Raw genomic sequence first — 16,583 nt, forward strand, 5'->3', positions numbered from 1 at the left:
CAGGTGACTGCCTCTCGCCCTATCAGTAATCCAGCCAATTCTTTTTTTCTTCTTACAAACAATAATCGTGTCAATTGGTTTGAACTTTTCCATCGAAGCAATTGGTAGAAAAAGGCAAGCCTCGTTGATAGTTTGGAGTAAAGCACAAGCTTGGAAACTCAGCTGTCTTGCAAACAAAAGAAGACTCTAAGTCTTCCTACAAAGCACTGAAGGAACCACTCTGAATGAGCTCTCTCCTGCCATCTTCCCATCTAGAAAGATGACCAAGTCATCCAATGGTGGCAGCAACTGCATAGAGCAGCACTACAACAGGAGTCCTAATGAGAGGAGAGCCCTACAAATCATCATCGTGGACAGTGAGTTTGGACACTTTCGAGCACATTTCTCCCATCGGCTCCTACAGAAATGATCCCTGAAAGTATCGTCTTGCCAGGACACGTCAAAGATTTCGGCAACACCTTAGGTTCTATTCCTTCAACAAATGGTGAACATGTTTGTCAAGCTCTAATGTAAACTATTTGTACAAATCAAGTAGCAATTCTTAAGAGGCCTGTTTGCCCAAGTCCTATTCGAAAGAAAAAGAATATTGCAATTCTTTTCTCTCAAACCATCAAATTGATTAACACCCTTCATTGGCTACTTTGATTTTCAGACATCCTTTTGGTAACCCGAGCAAAGATTGAAAAGCACCTCACAGTCTTGTTCAGAGCGGTCACTGGCGAGACTACAACACAGATGGCGTATTTTTGTTTTCACCTCTTTTCAAAACGTAATGCTCTGGCAAGTTTCCTTTGGTTCCAAAAGCCTGGTTTCTCAGTGCGGACAATGTTTTCTTGGTCTTTCGAACATAGAAAACCCCCGCATCTTTCTTTGAGTTCCATGAGCGTTGTTTCCATCTGGCATTTCTTCCTAAGGCGGGAGCTAAAGAAGAAACATTGGCAGGTGACTGCCTCTCGCCCTATCAGTAATCCAGCCAATTCTTTTTTTCTTCTTACAAACAATAATCGTGTCAATTGGTTTGAACTTTTCCATCGAAGCAATTGGTAGAAAAAGGCAAGCCTCGTTGATAGTTTGGAGTAAAGCACAAGCTTAGAAACTCAGCTGTCTTGCAAACAAAAGAAGACTCTAAGTCTTCCTACAAAGCACTGAAGGAACCACTCTGAATGAGCTCTCTCCTGCCATCTTCCCATCTAGAAAGATGACCAAGTCATCCAATGGTGGCAGCAACTGCATAGAGCAGCACTACAACAGGAGTCCTAATGAGAGGAGAGCCCTACAAATCATCATCGTGGACAGTGAGTTTGGCCACTTTCGAGCACATTTCTCCCATCTGCTCCTACAGAAATGATCCCTGAAAGTATCGTCTTGCCAGGACACGTCAAAGATTTCGGCAACACCTTAGGTTCTATTCCTTCAACAAATGGTGAACATGTTTGTCAAGCTCTAATGTAAACTATTTGTACAAATCAAGTAGCAATTCTTAAGAGGCCTGTTTGCCCAAGTCCTATTCGAAAGAAAAAGAATATTGCAATTCTTTTCTCTCAAACCATCAAATTGATTAACACCCTTCATTGGCTACTTTGATTTTCAGACATCCTTTTGGTAACCCGAGCAAAGATTGAAAAGCACCTCACAGTCTTGTTCAGAGCGGTCACTGGCAAGACTACAACACAGATGGCGTATTTTTGTTTTCACCTCTTTTCAAAACGTAATGCTCTGGCAAGTTTCCTTTGGTTCCAAAAGCCTGGTTTCTCAGTGCGGACAATGTTTTCTTGGTCTTTCGAACATAGAAAACCCCCGCATCTTTCTTTGAGTTCCATGAGCGTTGTTTCCATCTGGCATTTCTTCCTAAGGCGGGAGCTAAAGAAGAAACATTGGCAGGTGACTGCCTCTCGCCCTATCAGTAATCCAGCCAATTCTTTTTTTCTTCTTACAAACAATAATCGTGTCAATTGGTTTGAACTTTTCCATCGAAGCAATTGGTAGAAAAAGGCAAGCCTCGTTGATAGTTTGGAGTAAAGCACAAGCTTGGAAACTCAGCTGTCTTGCAAACAAAAGAAGACTCTAAGTCTTCCTACAAAGCACTGAAGGAACCACTCTGAATGAGCTCTCTCCTGCCATCTTCCCATCTAGAAAGATGACCAAGTCATCCAATGGTGGCAGCAACTGCATAGAGCAGCACTACAACAGGAGTCCTAATGAGAGGAGAGCCCTACAAATCATCATCGTGGACAGTGAGTTTGGACACTTTCGAGCACATTTCTCCCATCGGCTCCTACAGAAATGACCCCTGAAAGTATCGTCTTGCCAGGACACGTCAAAGATTTCGGCAACACCTTAGGTTCTATTCCTTCAACAAATGGTGAACATGTTTGTCAAGCTCTAATGTAAACTATTTGTACAAATCAAGTAGCAATTCTTAAGAGGCCTGTTTGCCCAAGTCCTATTCGAAAGAAAAAGAATATTGCAATTCTTTTCTCTCAAACCATCAAATTGATTAACACCCTTCATTGGCTACTTTGATTTTCAGACATCCTTTTGGTAACCCGAGCAAAGATTGAAAAGCACCTCACAGTCTTGTTCAGAGCGGTCACTGGCGAGACTACAACACAGATGGCGTATTTTTGTTTTCACCTCTTTTCAAAACGTAATGCTCTGGCAAGTTTCCTTTGGTTCCAAAAGCCTGGTTTCTCAGTGCGGACAATGTTTTCTTGGTCTTTCGAACATAGAAAACCCCCGCATCTTTCTTTGAGTTCCATGAGCGTTGTTTCCATCTGGCATTTCTTCCTAAGGCGGGAGCTAAAGAAGAAACATTGGCAGGTGACTGCCTCTCGCCCTATCAGTAATCCAGCCAATTCTTTTTTTCTTCTTACAAACAATAATCGTGTCAATTGGTTTGAACTTTTCCATCGAAGCAATTGGTAGAAAAAGGCAAGCCTCGTTGATAGTTTGGAGTAAAGCACAAGCTTGGAAACTCAGCTGTCTTGCAAACAAAAGAAGACTCTAAGTCTTCCTACAAAGCACTGAAGGAACCACTCTGAATGAGCTCTCTCCTGCCATCTTCCCATCTAGAAAGATGACCAAGTCATCCAATGGTGGCAGCAACTGCATAGAGCAGCACTACAACAGGAGTCCTAATGAGAGGAGAGCCCTACAAATCATCATCGTGGACAGTGAGTTTGGCCACTTTCGAGCACATTTCTCCCATCGGCTCCTACAGAAATGATCCCTGAAAGTATCGTCTTGCCAGGACACGTCAAAGATTTCGGCAACACCTTAGGTTCTATTCCTTCAACAAATGGTGAACATGTTTGTCAAGCTCTAATGTAAACTATTTGTACAAATCAAGTAGCAATTCTTAAGAGGCCTGTTTGCCCAAGTCCTATTCGAAAGAAAAAGAATATTGCAATTCTTTTCTCTCAAACCATCAAATTGATTAACACCCTTCATTGGCTACTTTGATTTTCAGACATCCTTTTGGTAACCCGAGCAAAGATTGAAAAGCACCTCACAGTCTTGTTCAGAGCGGTCACTGGCGAGACTACAACACAGATGGCGTATTTTTGTTTTCACCTCTTTTCAAAACGTAATGCTCTGGCAAGTTTCCTTTGGTTCCAAAAGCCTGGTTTCTCAGTGCGGACAATGTTTTCTTGGTCTTTCGAACATAGAAAACCCCCGCATCTTTCTTTGAGTTCCATGAGCGTTGTTTCCATCTGGCATTTCTTCCTAAGGCGGGAGCTAAAGAAGAAACATTGGCAGGTGACTGCCTCTCGCCCTATCAGTAATCCAGCCAATTCTTTTTTTCTTCTTACAAACAATAATCGTGTCAATTGGTTTGAACTTTTCCATCGAAGCAATTGGTAGAAAAAGGCAAGCCTCGTTGATAGTTTGGAGTAAAGCACAAGCTTGGAAACTCAGCTGTCTTGCAAACAAAAGAAGACTCTAAGTCTTCCTACAAAGCACTGAAGGAACCACTCTGAATGAGCTCTCTCCTGCCATCTTCCCATCTAGAAAGATGACCAAGTCATCCAATGGTGGCAGCAACTGCATAGAGCAGTACTACAACAGGAGTCCTAATGAGAGGAGAGCCCTACAAATCATCATCGTGGACAGTGAGTTTGGACACTTTCGAGCACATTTCTCCCATCGGCTCCTACAGAAATGATCCCTGAAAGTATCGTCTTGCCAGGACACGTCAAAGATTTCGGCAACACCTTAGGTTCTATTCCTTCAACAAATGGTGAACATGTTTGTCAAGCTCTAATGTAAACTATTTGTACAAATCAAGTAGCAATTCTTAAGAGGCCTGTTTGCCCAAGTCCTATTCGAAAGAAAAAGAATATTGCAATTCTTTTCTCTCAAACCATCAAATTGATTAACACCCTTCATTGGCTACTTTGATTTTCAGACATCCTTTTGGTAACCCGAGCAAAGATTGAAGAGCACCTCACAGTCTTGTTCAGAGCGGTCACTGGCGAGACTACAACACAGATGGCGTATTTTTGTTTTCACCTCTTTTCAAAACGTAATGCTCTGGCAAGTTTCCTTTGGTTCCAAAAGCCTGGTTTCTCAGTGCGGACAATGTTTTCTTGGTCTTTCGAACATAGAAAACCCCCGCATCTTTCTTTGAGTTCCATGAGCGTTGTTTCCATCTGGCATTTCTTCCTAAGGCGGGAGCTAAAGAAGAAACATTGGCAGGTGACTGCCTCTCGCCCTATCAGTAATCCAGCCAATTCTTTTTTTCTTCTTACAAACAATAATCGTGTCAATTGGTTTGAACTTTTCCATCGAAGCAATTGGTAGAAAAAGGCAAGCCTCGTTGATAGTTTGGAGTAAAGCACAAGCTTGGAAACTCAGCTGTCTTGCAAACAAAAGAAGACTCTAAGTCTTCCTACAAAGCACTGAAGGAACCACTCTGAATGAGCTCTCTCCTGCCATCTTCCCATCTAGAAAGATGACCAAGTCATCCAATGGTGGCAGCAACTGCATAGAGCAGCACTACAACAGGAGTCCTAATGAGAGAAGAGCCCTACAAATCATCATCGTGGACAGTGAGTTTGGCCACTTTCAAGCACATTTCTCCCATCGGCTCCTACAGAAATGATCCCTGAAAGTATCGTCTTGCCAGGACACGTCAAAGATTTCGGCAACACCTTAGGTTCTATTCCTTCAACAAATGGTGAACATGTTTGTCAAGCTCTAATGTAAACTATTTGTACAAATCAAGTAGCAATTCTTAAGAGGCCTGTTTGCCCAAGTCCTATTCGAAAGAAAAAGAATATTGCAATTCTTTTCTCTCAAACCATCAAATTGATTAACACCCTTCATTGGCTACTTTGATTTTCAGACATCCTTTTGGTAACCCGAGCAAAGATTGAAAAGCACCTCACAGTCTTGTTCAGAGCGGTCACTGGCGAGACTACAACACAGATGGCGTATTTTTGTTTTCACCTCTTTTCAAAACGTAATGCTCTGGCAAGTTTCCTTTGGTTCCAAAAGCCTGGTTTCTCAGTGCGGACAATGTTTTCTTGGTCTTTCGAACATAGAAAACCCCCGCATCTTTCTTTGAGTTCCATGAGCGTTGTTTCCATCTGGCATTTCTTCCTAAGGCGGGAGCTAAAGAAGAAACATTGGCAGGTGACTGCCTCTCGCCCTATCAGTAATCCAGCCAATTCTTTTTTTCTTCTTACAAACAATAATCGTGTCAATTGGTTTGAACTTTTCCATCGAAGCAATTGGTAGAAAAAGGCAAGCCTCGTTGATAGTTTGGAGTAAAGCACAAGCTTGGAAACTCAGCTGTCTTGCAAACAAAAGAAGACTCTAAGTCTTCCTACAAAGCACTGAAGGAACCACTCTGAATGAGCTCTCTCCTGCCATCTTCCCATCTAGAAAGATGACCAAGTCATCCAATGGTGGCAGCAACTGCATAGAGCAGCACTACAACAGGAGTCCTAATGAGAGGAGAGCCCTACAAATCATCATCGTGGACAGTGAGTTTGGCCACTTTCGAGCACATTTCTCCCATCGGCTCCTACAGAAATGATCCCTGAAAGTATCGTCTTGCCAGGACACGTCAAAGATTTCGGCAACACCTTAGGTTCTATTCCTTCAACAAATGGTGAACATGTTTGTCAAGCTCTAATGTAAACTATTTGTACAAATCAAGTAGCAATTCTTAAGAGGCCTGTTTGCCCAAGTCCTATTCGAAAGAAAAAGAATATTGCAATTCTTTTCTCTCAAACCATCAAATTGATTAACACCCTTCATTGGCTACTTTGATTTTCAGACATCCTTTTGGTAACCCGAGCAAAGATTGAAAAGCACCTCACAGTCTTGTTCAGAGCGGTCACTGGCGAGACTACAACACAGATGGCGTATTTTTGTTTTCACCTCTTTTCAAAACGTAATGCTCTGGCAAGTTTCCTTTGGTTCCAAAAGCCTGGTTTCTCAGTGCGGACAATGTTTTCTTGGTCTTTCGAACATAGAAAACCCCCGCATCTTTCTTTGAGTTCCATGAGCGTTGTTTCCATCTGGCATTTCTTCCTAAGGCGGGAGCTAAAGAAGAAACATTGGCAGGTGACTGCCTCTCGCCCTATCAGTAATCCAGCCAATTCTTTTTTTCTTCTTACAAACAATAATCGTGTCAATTGGTTTGAACTTTTCCATCGAAGCAATTGGTAGAAAAAGGCAAGCCTCGTTGATAGTTTGGAGTAAAGCACAAGCTTGGAAACTCAGCTGTCTTGCAAACAAAAGAAGACTCTAAGTCTTCCTACAAAGCACTGAAGGAACCACTCTGAATGAGCTCTCTCCTGCCATCTTCCCATCTAGAAAGATGACCAAGTCATCCAATGGTGGCAGCAACTGCATAGAGCAGCACTACAACAGGAGTCCTAATGAGAGGAGAGCCCTACAAATCATCATCGTGGACAGTGAGTTTGGCCACTTTCGAGCACATTTCTCCCATCGGCTCCTACAGAAATGATCCCTGAAAGTATCGTCTTGCCAGGACACGTCAAAGATTTCGGCAACACCTTAGGTTCTATTCCTTCAACAAATGGTGAACATGTTTGTCAAGCTCTAATGTAAACTATTTGTACAAATCAAGTAGCAATTCTTAAGAGGCCTGTTTGCCCAAGTCCTATTCGAAAGAAAAAGAATATTGCAATTCTTTTCTCTCAAACCATCAAATTGATTAACACCCTTCATTGGCTACTTTGATTTTCAGACATCCTTTTGGTAACCCGAGCAAAGATTGAAAAGCACCTCACAGTCTTGTTCAGAGCGGTCACTGGCGAGACTACAACACAGATGGCGTATTTTTGTTTTCACCTCTTTTCAAAACGTAATGCTCTGGCAAGTTTCCTTTGGTTCCAAAAGCCTGGTTTCTCAGTGCGGACAATGTTTTCTTGGTCTTTCGAACATAGAAAACCCCCGCATCTTTCTTTGAGTTCCATGAGCGTTGTTTCCATCTGGCATTTCTTCCTAAGGCGGGAGCTAAAGAAGAAACATTGGCAGGTGACTGCCTCTCGCCCTATCAGTAATCCAGCCAATTCTTTTTTTCTTCTTACAAACAATAATCGTGTCAATTGGTTTGAACTTTTCCATCGAAGCAATTGGTAGAAAAAGGCAAGCCTCGTTGATAGTTTGGAGTAAAGCACAAGCTTGGAAACTCAGCTGTCTTGCAAACAAAAGAAGACTCTAAGTCTTCCTACAAAGCACTGAAGGAACCACTCTGAATGAGCTCTCTCCTGCCATCTTCCCATCTAGAAAGATGACCAAGTCATCCAATGGTGGCAGCAACTGCATAGAGCAGCACTACAACAGGAGTCCTAATGAGAGGAGAGCCCTACAAATCATCATCGTGGACAGTGAGTTTGGCCACTTTCGAGCACATTTCTCCCATCGGCTCCTACAGAAATGATCCCTGAAAGTATCGTCTTGCCAGGACACGTCAAAGATTTCGGCAACACCTTAGGTTCTATTCCTTCAACAAATGGTGAACATGTTTGTCAAGCTCTAATGTAAACTATTTGTACAAATCAAGTAGCAATTCTTAAGAGGCCTGTTTGCCCAAGTCCTATTCGAAAGAAAAAGAATATTGCAATTCTTTTCTCTCAAACCATCAAATTGATTAACACCCTTCATTGGCTACTTTGATTTTCAGACATCCTTTTGGTAACCCGAGCAAAGATTGAAAAGCACCTCACAGTCTTGTTCAGAGCGGTCACTGGCGAGACTACAACACAGATGGCGTATTTTTGTTTTCACCTCTTTTCAAAACGTAATGCTCTGGCAAGTTTCCTTTGGTTCCAAAAGCCTGGTTTCTCAGTGCGGACAATGTTTTCTTGGTCTTTCGAACATAGAAAACCCCCGCATCTTTCTTTGAGTTCCATGAGCGTTGTTTCCATCTGGCATTTCTTCCTAAGGCGGGAGCTAAAGAAGAAACATTGGCAGGTGACTGCCTCTCGCCCTATCAGTAATCCAGCCAATTCTTTTTTTCTTCTTACAAACAATAATCGTGTCAATTGGTTTGAACTTTTCCATCGAAGCAATTGGTAGAAAAAGGCAAGCCTCGTTGATAGTTTGGAGTAAAGCACAAGCTTGGAAACTCAGCTGTCTTGCAAACAAAAGAAGACTCTAAGTCTTCCTACAAAGCACTGAAGGAACCACTCTGAATGAGCTCTCTCCTGCCATCTTCCCATCTAGAAAGATGACCAAGTCATCCAATGGTGGCAGCAACTGCATAGAGCAGCACTACAACAGGAGTCCTAATGAGAGGAGAGCCCTACAAATCATCATCGTGGACAGTGAGTTTGGCCACTTTCGAGCACATTTCTCCCATCGGCTCCTACAGAAATGATCCCTGAAAGTATCGTCTTGCCAGGACACGTCAAAGATTTCGGCAACACCTTAGGTTCTATTCCTTCAACAAATGGTGAACATGTTTGTCAAGCTCTAATGTAAACTATTTGTACAAATCAAGTAGCAATTCTTAAGAGGCCTGTTTGCCCAAGTCCTATTCGAAAGAAAAAGAATATTGCAATTCTTTTCTCTCAAACCATCAAATTGATTAACACCCTTCATTGGCTACTTTGATTTTCAGACATCCTTTTGGTAACCCGAGCAAAGATTGAAAAGCACCTCACAGTCTTGTTCAGAGCGGTCACTGGCGAGACTACAACACAGATGGCGTATTTTTGTTTTCACCTCTTTTCAAAACGTAATGCTCTGGCAAGTTTCCTTTGGTTCCAAAAGCCTGGTTTCTCAGTGCGGACAATGTTTTCTTGGTCTTTCGAACATAGAAAACCCCCGCATCTTTCTTTGAGTTCCATGAGCGTTGTTTCCATCTGGCATTTCTTCCTAAGGCGGGAGCTAAAGAAGAAACATTGGCAGGTGACTGCCTCTCGCCCTATCAGTAATCCAGCCAATTCTTTTTTTCTTCTTACAAACAATAATCGTGTCAATTGGTTTGAACTTTTCCATCGAAGCAATTGGTAGAAAAAGGCAAGCCTCGTTGATAGTTTGGAGTAAAGCACAAGCTTGGAAACTCAGCTGTCTTGCAAACAAAAGAAGACTCTAAGTCTTCCTACAAAGCACTGAAGGAACCACTCTGAATGAGCTCTCTCCTGCCATCTTCCCATCTAGAAAGATGACCAAGTCATCCAATGGTGGCAGCAACTGCATAGAGCAGCACTACAACAGGAGTCCTAATGAGAGGAGAGCCCTACAAATCATCATCGTGGACAGTGAGTTTGGCCACTTTCGAGCACATTTCTCCCATCGGCTCCTACAGAAATGATCCCTGAAAGTATCGTCTTGCCAGGACACGTCAAAGATTTCGGCAACACCTTAGGTTCTATTCCTTCAACAAATGGTGAACATGTTTGTCAAGCTCTAATGTAAACTATTTGTACAAATCAAGTAGCAATTCTTAAGAGGCCTGTTTGCCCAAGTCCTATTCGAAAGAAAAAGAATATTGCAATTCTTTTCTCTCAAACCATCAAATTGATTAACACCCTTCATTGGCTACTTTGATTTTCAGACATCCTTTTGGTAACCCGAGCAAAGATTGAAAAGCACCTCACAGTCTTGTTCAGAGCGGTCACTGGCGAGACTACAACACAGATGGCGTATTTTTGTTTTCACCTCTTTTCAAAACGTAATGCTCTGGCAAGTTTCCTTTGGTTCCAAAAGCCTGGTTTCTCAGTGCGGACAATGTTTTCTTGGTCTTTCGAACATAGAAAACCCCCGCATCTTTCTTTGAGTTCCATGAGCGTTGTTTCCATCTGGCATTTCTTCCTAAGGCGGGAGCTAAAGAAGAAACATTGGCAGGTGACTGCCTCTCGCCCTATCAGTAATCCAGCCAATTCTTTTTTTCTTCTTACAAACAATAATCGTGTCAATTGGTTTGAACTTTTCCATCGAAGCAATTGGTAGAAAAAGGCAAGCCTCGTTGATAGTTTGGAGTAAAGCACAAGCTTGGAAACTCAGCTGTCTTGCAAACAAAAGAAGACTCTAAGTCTTCCTACAAAGCACTGAAGGAACCACTCTGAATGAGCTCTCTCCTGCCATCTTCCCATCTAGAAAGATGACCAAGTCATCCAATGGTGGCAGCAACTGCATAGAGCAGCACTACAACAGGAGTCCTAATGAGAGGAGAGCCCTACAAATCATCATCGTGGACAGTGAGTTTGGCCACTTTCGAGCACATTTCTCCCATCGGCTCCTACAGAAATGATCCCTGAAAGTATCGTCTTGCCAGGACACGTCAAAGATTTCGGCAACACCTTAGGTTCTATTCCTTCAACAAATGGTGAACATGTTTGTCAAGCTCTAATGTAAACTATTTGTACAAATCAAGTAGCAATTCTTAAGAGGCCTGTTTGCCCAAGTCCTATTCGAAAGAAAAAGAATATTGCAATTCTTTTCTCTCAAACCATCAAATTGATTAACACCCTTCATTGGCTACTTTGATTTTCAGACATCCTTTTGGTAACCCGAGCAAAGATTGAAAAGCACCTCACAGTCTTGTTCAGAGCGGTCACTGGCGAGACTACAACACAGATGGCGTATTTTTGTTTTCACCTCTTTTCAAAACGTAATGCTCTGGCAAGTTTCCTTTGGTTCCAAAAGCCTGGTTTCTCAGTGCGGACAATGTTTTCTTGGTCTTTCGAACATAGAAAACCCCCGCATCTTTCTTTGAGTTCCATGAGCGTTGTTTCCATCTGGCATTTCTTCCTAAGGCGGGAGCTAAAGAAGAAACATTGGCAGGTGACTGCCTCTCGCCCTATCAGTAATCCAGCCAATTCTTTTTTTCTTCTTACAAACAATAATCGTGTCAATTGGTTTGAACTTTTCCATCGAAGCAATTGGTAGAAAAAGGCAAGCCTCGTTGATAGTTTGGAGTAAAGCACAAGCTTGGAAACTCAGCTGTCTTGCAAACAAAAGAAGACTCTAAGTCTTCCTACAAAGCACTGAAGGAACCACTCTGAATGAGCTCTCTCCTGCCATCTTCCCATCTAGAAAGATGACCAAGTCATCCAATGGTGGCAGCAACTGCATAGAGCAGCACTACAACAGGAGTCCTAATGAGAGGAGAGCCCTACAAATCATCATCGTGGACAGTGAGTTTGGACACTTTCGAGCACATTTCTCCCATCGGCTCCTACAGAAATGATCCCTGAAAGTATCATCTTGCCAGGACACGTCAAAGATTTCGGCAACACCTTAGGTTCTATTCCTTCAACAAATGGTGAACATGTTTGTCAAGCTCTAATGTAAACTATTTGTACAAATCAAGTAGCAATTCTTAAGAGGCCTGTTTGCCCAAGTCCTATTCGAAAGAAAAAGAATATTGCAATTCTTTTCTCTCAAACCATCAAATTGATTAACACCCTTCATTGGCCTCAAGACCATGGTTTTGGGAGGGGGGCGGAGCCTAAACATGGCGGCGTCGGAGAGCACGATGTGAGTGCTCTCCGATAAACCTCCAAACTAACCTCCCGAGACCCTCATGGAGTGAAGCCCTACCTGCTTGAGGAGGGCTCCAAGTGGGGAGAGACTGGCGCGGGGAGAGGAGAGCGGGCACGGACCTCCGGAAGGTGATCTCGCTGTGGAGACTCCAGTGCAGCTGTCGGGTTGCCGGGGAGACGAAGCAGGGCGGTGTGAGCACGCTGCTCACCGCAAGGCATCACTGGGAGGCAGAGATGCCGGCCGGCTCCCTGTCAGAGCGGCAGTGACACGACGGCTACCCCTGTGCTACAGGACTGGAAAGCCGTGCGGCCAGTGGAGGAGTGAAGCAGGAGAAAGGGACCAGCTGAGGAGGACCTCGGAGGGAAAGAGGAGGCTGGTTGGTGCTTAAATAAAATAAAGTGCCGCCAGCTTATAGTTGACTGCATCCCCCGGGCCGGCTGTTTGATCCTGGGTCAGGGAGACCCACAAATATCAGAACATTTATTCTTCTTCCCCAAGACCATCCTCAAGGAGAGAGAAAGGAGGTGGAAAGAAAGAAACAAAGTATCGGATACCCCGAGGAATCCCCCCCAGGACTGAGCAGCAGTGAAGGCCCTCCACATAAGCCTGGAACCACCGTCCTGAGAAGAGAAGGGTGAGTGAAAACTGTTGGGGGCTTATTGCATGGTGAACCCCTGAGTGATACAGGTGTCCAAGGGGTCAAAGAGGGGAGGATTCCCAGGGGATAGAAGAGAAGAAGAAAGGAGGCCCAGGTGTCCCAGGAGAGTAAAGGATATAGGAAAAATCGCAAGGCTATCAAGACATATAGAAGATATGAAGAACAAAGGTCCCAAGGGAGCAGGGCCCAAAGGGGCCCAAACAGGAACAATAAAGAAATTTACATCATATGGAAATACTACGCCAGAAAGGGCCCAAGGTGCAAAGGGGGAAATGGACACTAGTTCAGGAAATAGCCCTAGATTATCATGGAGCACGAACAGCAGCGGTAGCCAACAAATAGTGGAGGGCTTGGGAAAAAAAGAATTAGATGGTGAACTACAATTACCAAATAAGAAGGAGATGGCAGAAATGTTTCAAAATTTGGAAAAAACGATAAAACAGGAAATGACAGCTATTCGAAATGATTTAGGTCACCTTCTATTAAGAGTGGAAGAAACGGAGGAGAAAGTTAAAATCCAGGCCCAGAAAATAGATAATTTAAGGGAAAGAATAAGTCAATTAGAAAATAACCAGAAAAAAATGATCTTTAGGATGGAAGTTCAAGAAAATAAAGAAAGAAGGAGTAATCTTAGAATACGAGGAATCCCAGAGACCGCTAAAGGGGAAATACTATATGAACTAGTTAAAAAAACCCTAAACTCCATAAGAGATAAACCGGAATCTGATGGGATCGATTTGGACGGAGTGTTTAGGGTAGGAAAGTTCAAACGGGCTAATGAGAAGGAAAGACCGAGGGACATAATTGTCCAGTTCCAAAATTTTGGAGCCAAAGACGAGATCTGGAAGAAGATCAAGGGAAGATCATTAATTAAGTGTGGAGACTTGACTATCCAAATCTATGCGGACTTAACAGTAGAGACCCTAAGGAGAAGGAGATCCCTGAAACCCCTGTTGGAGCAAATGAGAAAACAGAATGTACAGTATAGATGGGGTACCTCAGCATTTCTGATTGGCTGGAAAAATGGGGTCACAGCGTATTTGAGATTTCCGGATGAATTAAGAGATTTCTGTGATAGACTGGACTTGCAAAGAATGGAGATACCTGGGTGGGAAGAAGAAAAAGAAGATATAGGAAACATAAATGTTATAAGAAAAGAGGACTGGCAACAGGTCGGGCTGAGGGAGGCCCCGGGGGTGGAGGGGGAGGGGAGGGAGAATTAAGTGGAAAATGAATTTTTTTTTTTTTTTTTTTTTTTTTCCCTCTTACTTCTCTCTCTCGCCTCTGGCCTTCCCCCTCCAGATGCTGAGACCTGCTTGGAGGCTCCGATTAAGGCAGGGAGGTAAAGAGTAAAGACTCTTGTTGAATCTAGATGACAGAGAGAGGGAATCGGGGCGGCTGGAGGAGAGGTGAACCGTACATAGGCGGAGCTGACGCCCCAAATTTTAAATCAATGGTGGAAATAGATCCACAAATGATTTGTAGGCAGTTTATAGGCCTAAAAACGGGTAGGGGAAAGGGAGGGGAGGATGGGAGGGGTGGTGGGAGAGGGGGGAGGGAGGGAGGGGGGGGGATGAGAGTTGGATGGGAGGAAGGGAGGGGAGGAGGTATTGGGTCAATACTCTGCAGGACAGAAGAGATAAAGAGGAAGAGGCAATCTGGAAGAGAGATGGACTTAATTGGGAAAGATGGAAGAATTACAGTTTATAACCTATAATGTGAACGGGCTGAGTTGTCCAGGGAAGAGATTTAGGTTGTTTAACGAGTTACATCACAGGGCTACGTCAGTGGTATTTTTACAGGAGACGCATTTTGAGATAGAGGCAAACGTGAAATTGAAATCCAAATACTATCCAACATGGTACTATGCAGATTCTCCAATTAAAAGAGCAAAAGGGGTTGCAATAGGTTTGGCAAAGAGCATGAGATTTGAGTTGGAGGATAGAAGAACCGACCCGGAGGGGAGGTTCTTATTTTTAAAAGGTAGACTTCAGGGGATTGAGTGTACTTTAGCCAATATATATTGTCCCAATAAAAACTCGGAGAAGTATATGAAGGGCTTGTTGAAAAAATTAATGGACTTTAAAAAAGGGCGCTTGATAGTAGCTGGTGACCTAAACTTCTGTATGGACCCACAAAAGGATAATACCTCTCCTGTGCAAAGAGAGGGGAGTAGGTCTCTGAGAGCTTTGAAAAAAGAGATGCATGAATATCAACTGGTGGATACCTGGAGAATAATGCATATGAAAGACAGAGACTATACCTTCTTCTCTAATACACATGAGACTTACTCGAGGTTAGATTACATCTTAATAGAACATCAACTAATAGATCATCTGGTAAAAATTGACATAGAGACAAGGACGTTCTCGGATCATGCTCCGGTCGCGATGAAGTTGAGATGGGGAAGAAGGTGGACGGGAGGATTAGGGTGGAGGTTAAATGAGGTTCTTCTACTGGATGAGGATATAGTTCAGAAAATTGAGAAAGAGATTAAGGTATACTTTAAGGAGAACGAAACAGAGGAAGTATCGATAGCTACAGTCTGGGAAAGTCATAAGGTATTCATAAGAGGAATCTTGATTGCGGCTGGAGCAAGGAAGAAAAAGGAAAGAAGAGAGAGGGTCAGTGGGCTCTTAAAAGAAATATTGGACTTGGAGCAGATCCATAAGAAGAAAATAACAAAAGATACGAGACAGAATTTACTGGATAAAAAAGAGGAGCTAGAGAGGTTGATGGATGAGGAGAAGAGAAGAGTATACAACAGGGTTTTGAACGAGAGGTATAGATGGGGAGACAGACCAGGAAGATATCTAATGAGAGCTTTGAATAAAAAGAAAAATAGGAATTATATAGAAAAGATAAAAAGTTCAAAGGGGGAGCTGGTCCACTCAAATAAAGAGATTATTAAAGTGTTTACGGAGTATTACAAAAAGTTATATAATATTAGCCCCCAAGACCCTCTAAAAGAAGCCCAAGAGGGAATGAAGGAAAAAAAGAAGACATACTTAAAAAATGCGGGATTACCAAAACTAAGTGAGGCACAGTTGAACTCCCTAGACGCAGAAATCTCCCAGGAAGAAATTAAAATAGCATTAAGAAGTACAGGAGGGGGAAAAAGTCCAGGTCCGGATGGCTATACAGTTAGGTACTATAAGAAATTTAGTGAAGTATTGTTACCCAAGCTGGAGAAATATATGAATGCTCTGGGAGGTGGGATGGAAGTGAGGAGAGAATCCCTACAGGCACATGTAGTACTTATTCACAAGGAGGGAAAGGATCCATCGCAGTGCTCCAGCTATAGACCTATCTCACTATTGAACACAGACACTAAATTGTATGCAAAGGTGTTAGCAAACAGGCTGAGAGATCTGATGCCTGAATGGATCCACGGAGATCAGGTGGGCTTTGTACCGGGGAGAGAAGGTAGAGATAACGGCTTGAGAACCCTGATGCTTATTCAGAAGAGTAGAAGAGGGAAAGCCCCGGTGGTGCTCTTGTCAATTGATGCGGAGAAGGCATTTGATAGAGTGGACTGGGGCTTTATGATGGATAACTTAAAAGTGTTGGGGATAGGAGATAGAATGCGAGAGTGGATAAGTAAACTATATAGGGAGCCTACTGCAATCATCACGGTAAATGGGGAGAGATCAGAACCCATTGGAATGTCAAATGGTACAAGACAGGGCTGTCCTCTGTCCCCCCTGCTGTATGTATTGTCACTCGAACCTCTGTTGTCAATAATAAGAAATAGCGGATCGGTAAAGGGAATTCAGATAGAATCCATAGAACATAGAGTAGCGGCCTTTGCGGACGACTTATTGTTCTACGTGGGGAATCCCCGAATAACTCTCCCAAATATAATGAAGATTCTGAAGGAGTACGGTGAACTATCAAATTTAAAAATTAATCCAACGAAAACAGAGATTCTGAATATTAATATATCAAAGAA

The 16,583-nt window shown here is 43.0% G+C and overlaps 13 non-coding genes across 13 annotated transcripts; all 13 read right to left on the reverse strand.

Annotated features, from left to right (window-relative positions):
* Positions 1–214: 214 nt before the first annotated feature.
* LOC149432594 (small nucleolar RNA U3) lies at positions 215–428 on the reverse strand. Its single transcript, XR_016309022.1, has one exon. It is a non-coding gene; the product is annotated as a small nucleolar RNA U3 (small nucleolar RNA).
* Positions 429–1,153: 725 nt separating this feature from the next.
* LOC149432595 (small nucleolar RNA U3) lies at positions 1,154–1,367 on the reverse strand. The gene has a single exon (XR_016309139.1). It is a non-coding gene; the product is annotated as a small nucleolar RNA U3 (small nucleolar RNA).
* Positions 1,368–2,092: 725 nt separating this feature from the next.
* Positions 2,093–2,306, reverse strand: LOC149432596 (small nucleolar RNA U3). The gene has a single exon (XR_016309070.1). It is a non-coding gene; the product is annotated as a small nucleolar RNA U3 (small nucleolar RNA).
* Positions 2,307–3,031: 725 nt separating this feature from the next.
* On the reverse strand, positions 3,032–3,245 carry LOC149432597 (small nucleolar RNA U3). The gene has a single exon (XR_016309117.1). It is a non-coding gene; the product is annotated as a small nucleolar RNA U3 (small nucleolar RNA).
* Positions 3,246–3,970: 725 nt separating this feature from the next.
* LOC149432598 (small nucleolar RNA U3) lies at positions 3,971–4,184 on the reverse strand. The gene has a single exon (XR_016309054.1). It is a non-coding gene; the product is annotated as a small nucleolar RNA U3 (small nucleolar RNA).
* A 725-nt stretch (positions 4,185–4,909) lies between these two features.
* Positions 4,910–5,123, reverse strand: LOC149432599 (small nucleolar RNA U3). Its single transcript, XR_016309041.1, has one exon. It is a non-coding gene; the product is annotated as a small nucleolar RNA U3 (small nucleolar RNA).
* A 725-nt stretch (positions 5,124–5,848) lies between these two features.
* On the reverse strand, positions 5,849–6,062 carry LOC149432600 (small nucleolar RNA U3). The gene has a single exon (XR_016309118.1). It is a non-coding gene; the product is annotated as a small nucleolar RNA U3 (small nucleolar RNA).
* A 725-nt stretch (positions 6,063–6,787) lies between these two features.
* LOC149432601 (small nucleolar RNA U3) lies at positions 6,788–7,001 on the reverse strand. The gene has a single exon (XR_016309119.1). It is a non-coding gene; the product is annotated as a small nucleolar RNA U3 (small nucleolar RNA).
* A 725-nt stretch (positions 7,002–7,726) lies between these two features.
* Positions 7,727–7,940, reverse strand: LOC149432602 (small nucleolar RNA U3). Its single transcript, XR_016309120.1, has one exon. It is a non-coding gene; the product is annotated as a small nucleolar RNA U3 (small nucleolar RNA).
* A 725-nt stretch (positions 7,941–8,665) lies between these two features.
* LOC149432603 (small nucleolar RNA U3) lies at positions 8,666–8,879 on the reverse strand. The gene has a single exon (XR_016309121.1). It is a non-coding gene; the product is annotated as a small nucleolar RNA U3 (small nucleolar RNA).
* Positions 8,880–9,604: 725 nt separating this feature from the next.
* On the reverse strand, positions 9,605–9,818 carry LOC149432604 (small nucleolar RNA U3). Its single transcript, XR_016309122.1, has one exon. It is a non-coding gene; the product is annotated as a small nucleolar RNA U3 (small nucleolar RNA).
* Positions 9,819–10,543: 725 nt separating this feature from the next.
* On the reverse strand, positions 10,544–10,757 carry LOC149432605 (small nucleolar RNA U3). The gene has a single exon (XR_016309123.1). It is a non-coding gene; the product is annotated as a small nucleolar RNA U3 (small nucleolar RNA).
* Positions 10,758–11,482: 725 nt separating this feature from the next.
* Positions 11,483–11,696, reverse strand: LOC149432606 (small nucleolar RNA U3). Its single transcript, XR_016309039.1, has one exon. It is a non-coding gene; the product is annotated as a small nucleolar RNA U3 (small nucleolar RNA).
* Between the last annotated feature and the right edge of the window lie 4,887 nt (positions 11,697–16,583).

This window comes from Staurois parvus, unplaced genomic scaffold (assembly GCF_062004578.1).
Source record: "Staurois parvus isolate SC_StPar_1 unplaced genomic scaffold, SC_StPar_1.0 ptg002140l, whole genome shotgun sequence".
Taxonomy (NCBI): Eukaryota; Metazoa; Chordata; class Amphibia; order Anura; family Ranidae; genus Staurois; species Staurois parvus.